We start from the raw sequence: 4891 nt of genomic DNA, 5'->3' as shown, positions 1-4891 counted from the left end.
TTTGTAAAACGTGGTGACATTTTTAATACATGATGAATAAATTCGGTTATATGCAATTAACATTTTACAAATAAAATATTTAAATACATGTTGACCAATTTTTAATACAGACTCAACATTTTCAAATATATAGCGAAATTTTTAGAATTTATGACGAACATATTTTTGTGTACACTAAACTTTTATTTTTATTTTGTGAATATTTTTTATGAATCTTGGAACAATTGTTTGAATCTAGCAAGATTTTTTAAAATTTATGAATTTTTTGGAAACACCAAACATTTTTAGAAATTTGGAACATTTTTAAAATGATAAAATTAACCAAGGAAAAAGGTAACCAAAACTAATCTTGTGCCAGAATTGTGTCCGCCCATTGGCACTCTCTTTAGCGTCGCCTGGACTGTTCGACTGGCACGCCTATGTCTCTCTTACAGCGAGATGTAGGTTGCGTTCTCGTCAGGCGCCTCACAAATGGCCCGCGCAGGAGGCCACAAGCCAATGCCAGAATTGCACACCCGCATTGGCGCTCTCTTCAGCGTCGCCTCGACTGTTCGACTGGCGCGCCTATGTCTCGCTTATTGCCAGACATAGGTTGCGCTCGCGAGAGGCGCCTCACTAAATTCCCAACGTGGGAGGGCACAGGCCACTGCATCATTTTTTACTTCTGTTTCTTCGCTTCTTTGTTTTCTATACCTTTTCTATTTTTGTTTAAGTTGAAATATTCTAAATATACATTAACAAAAATACTTTACATAAAGCATTTGTAAAAATGTTGACCAAGCATTTGAAAATGTGAAACGTGTATAGAGAAGATGTTTCTTATATATAGAAAAAATATGCAACGTCTACGAAAAAGGTTGATCACATTTTTTTTACAAATCAAGCATTTGAAACGATGTTAATAAATTAATTGAAAAATGTTAATCAAGCATTTGAAAAATGTGAAATGTACACATAAAAAATGTTTCTCATGTGTACAGAAAATATATAGAAAACAAAAACTATGTACATGAAAAAATGTTGATCATGTGTTTAGAAAATTTTAAATATGTATACAGAAAATTATTCTCATGTATACAAAAATTGTATGCAACAAATATACAATATGTATGAAAATGTTAATCACTAAAAAAAGTTAATCAGGCATTTGAAAAAAAATGATGTATTCGAAAATACATACTAAACAAATACAATGTGTATGAAAAAATATCATGTTTTTAAAAAATTGTAAATGCGCATTAAAAATGTTCCTGGAGTATACAAAAAAAATTATACATTATGTGTGATTTGTTTTTGCTATTTATTGAAAAATGTTGATCATGTATTAATAAAACTTAATCTTGTATTTGCAAAATGTTAAACATGTATATAAAAATTTATTTGATGAATACCATAAATGTACAATGTGTATGAAACATATTAGTCATAAAAATATTAGGTTTCAAAAAATGTTAATAATATATTTCAATAATGTTAACGTGTATATAGGATATGTTTTTGATATATATGAATGTACTAGAATGTGCACAGAAACATGTTGGAATGTGTTTAAAAAAAATAAACATGTTGGAATGTCACATCGCCTCGCTCAGTTAGGGCTTCAAAGCATACATACTGCCGTGTAGTTACGGTTCGGACATGATGAACTTAATGTTGTGTACCAGAACGACCGGATGCCCGATGGTTAAGAAATGAAAGGCTTGTTCTCACAAAGAAAAGAAAAAAACTATGTCCAGAGGCCCAAAGTTGTGGCTAGTAGGACGACATGCTGCGAGCGACGACCGTCGGTGCTGCGAGCAGCGGCCGTCGATGCTACACGGACAGTGAGACTTTGTGTGTTACATGGTGCGAGCATGCGAGGCAGTACCACTGAGAGTAGACGGGTGCTGCTGCGGGGATGCTGCCGAGAACGGTTGACGCCGCTCCAAGTGTGGTCGGCGTTTCATGGGAGGAGCACAATGCGCGCTGATGGGAAGAGAGGCGTGAGATGAAGAAATGTGTTGCTGGGGCGAGAGAGGTGGAGTTGAGCGATCGTAAGGTTGTGCACGTATGAATCGTACGGTGACCGAATCGGTCGGCCGATGCTGAGCAGCGCCCAAACACAGTTCAAAGTTGATAAAAAGAAACTCCCACCATGGAAAATTAAAATTAACAAGTATACAAGTTTGTCTTCACCTTATCAGCAGCACCAGCCCTCATCTGCTTGGTAGCAACTAAAATTCATATGCCTATGACTAAACCAAGGTATTTTCCACACACAAAAAAGGGTTAAACCGCGGTACATATGGCATATCTTCTTCCTCTTTTGCATATGGGCCCGCAGCTAATGCGTTTTCATGAGAAACCTGGGCGTGTGGTGTGTCTAACTAACAGATTGCTCGAGTACAAATGCTTTGTAAAAAGCAAATGTGTTTATGAAGGACTCATGGCATAACGCATGGATAGTCTTCCTAGAGTTCACATTGGTCATCCAATCTTACACCAGTCTGTCAAGGCCACAAGCAGCCCAGCACCAGCGACCAGAAACGGACCGGCCTCGCCACCAGCTCGGCCCACCAGGCAGAAGCGGCCCAACCCCAATGTCAGCGGCCCTGAGTGGGTGTGACGGTGCCAACTACTTAACGCGTCTTCACCCACCAGAGGAAGGTATCTAGTGGATCACGACACGAACCCGGCGGCGGCTCTTTCCCCTTTCCCTTCCCTTTCCCATTCGTGTATCCAGAGATTGTAACTCTAAATCGCTACTTGAATCCGTGAGCACGAGCTAGATCGAGCAATATACAAGTGGGTTGCTTACATCTGGTATTCAGAGCCAGAGATCCACACCCTGGCGCATCTGATCGAGACGAGGCTGCAAGAATCGATCAAAAATCACCTCAACGCCATGGATCCTTCCTTCAAGGATTACTTCGACAAGCTCACCAACTCCCTCGACGCGATCCACTCCGACATCCGCGCCCACACCACCAAGCTGGACGATCTGGGCCAGTGGCGGCCTGATCTGGAATGGCGCGTGGATCAGCTTTCGGCGGCGGTAGCTGAACTCCAAGCGCGGCCTGCGACCATTGCGGAAGATCAGCCGGTGGAGGCACCAGCGCCACCACCACCTGCACCAACAGCGCCGCTGCATGACCACGTCGGCACCAGCAAGCGTGCGGAGGGCGACGCCCTCGGGTCAATCGACCACGGCATCGACGTTCTTCCACGGGGACTGGCACCGATGTTCACGTCGGTGGCCACCCCGGCCAACGGTCAGTCACAGCCTCCTGTTCCACCTACCATCGCATCTCCATACGCACACGCTAGCCAGATCTTCGCCGGAATTGGTCAGGCTCATCCATCGATCGGGTTCCCCCAATTCACGGGCGAGAATCCGCGTCTGTGGAAGACACTCTGCGAGTAGTACTTCCAGATGTTCGACATCCATGAGAAGTTCTGGGTTCCGATGGCATCACTAAATTTCTCGGGCTCTGCATCAGTGTGGTTGCAATCGGTGCAGAGGAGATTAACCGAGTTCGATTGGGAATCTTTCTCCACTCTATTATGCACTAGATTCGGTCATGACCGTCATCAACTCTTGATTCGTCAGTTTTATTCTCTGTCGCAGAAAGCAACCGTAGCTGATTACATTAAGCAATTTGAACTGGTCATTAGTCACTTATCTGCATATTCTGAAACCATTCATCCTTACTACTATCTTACCCGTTTTGTGGAGGGACTGCGGCCTGATATTCGTGCGGTGGTCCTGGTGCAATGGCCACCCGACCTCGACACGACGTGCGCTCTGGCATTGCTTCAGGAGGAAGTAGCGGATGGCGCTGCGCGAGAGCGGTCGCGTCCTAGTGCTATTCATGCCACCGCTCCGGATTGGAACCACTGCAACAGCGCGGGCGTGCCCATGGACTTCCTCCTCCACCACCCCAATGACGGCCACCAACGACGCCGACAACCACCGATCGACGCGCCGTAGAAGCCAGCCGCGCGGAAGGCACCAAGATCAAGGCGCAGCGGGAGTACCGTCGCGCGAAGGGCCTTTGTTTCAAGTGCGGGGAGCGCTGGGGGCAGGACCATAGCTGCCCCACCAGCGTACAGCTTCACGTTCTCGAGGAGTTGCTCGAGCTATTTGGCCTCGACTCCGACGGCGATTCCCCGAGCCCCCCGCTCGGTGATGCACTGGACGAAACAACAATGGCGATCTCGCGCCATGCCCTCACCGGTGGCACGTCACCAAAGGCGATTCGCCTTCATGCGTGGTTGCAAGGCCATGAAGTGTTGCTGTTAGTGGACTCTGGAAGTTCCACGTCCTTCATCGACGCGCACCTCGCATCAACTCTGACGGGCGTCATACCTCTCCTTCGACCCTGCCGCGTCAAGGTTGCAGATGGAGGCGAGCTTTGTTGTTTCTCTCACATACCACACTGCAGCTAGGTGTCTCAGACGCATGAGTTCAGTACAGACATGAAGGTGCTTCCATTGGGCGCATATGATGCCATCCTCGGCATCATATGGCTTGAAGAGCACAGCCCGATGAGCTTGGACTGGCGCGCCAAGCATTTGCTGATTACAACTCCCGCTGGACCAGCGCAGCTGCGAGGCCATCAAGGGCGTGTGGAATCCTGCCCTGAGATCAACGCCTTGCAGCTGCAATCCTTGCACAAACAGGGTTCGCTAGCACAAATTGTGCAATTGTATCAGATTACTGAAGAAGATGAAGTATACACACCCACCCCTGACAACATACAGAAGGTTGTTGATCAGTTTGAAGATGTATTTGGCGAACCAACTGGGCTGCCCCCACGTCGAGATTGTGATCACATGATACCACTTATGGCAGGGGCACAACCAGTGAATTTGAGGCCATACAGACATAAACCTGAGCATAAGGATGAGA

This window comes from Triticum dicoccoides, chromosome 4B, assembly GCF_002162155.2.
Source record: "Triticum dicoccoides isolate Atlit2015 ecotype Zavitan chromosome 4B, WEW_v2.0, whole genome shotgun sequence".
Lineage (NCBI taxonomy): Eukaryota > Viridiplantae > Streptophyta > Magnoliopsida > Poales > Poaceae > Triticum > Triticum dicoccoides.
This window is presented reverse-complemented; position numbering follows the sequence as displayed.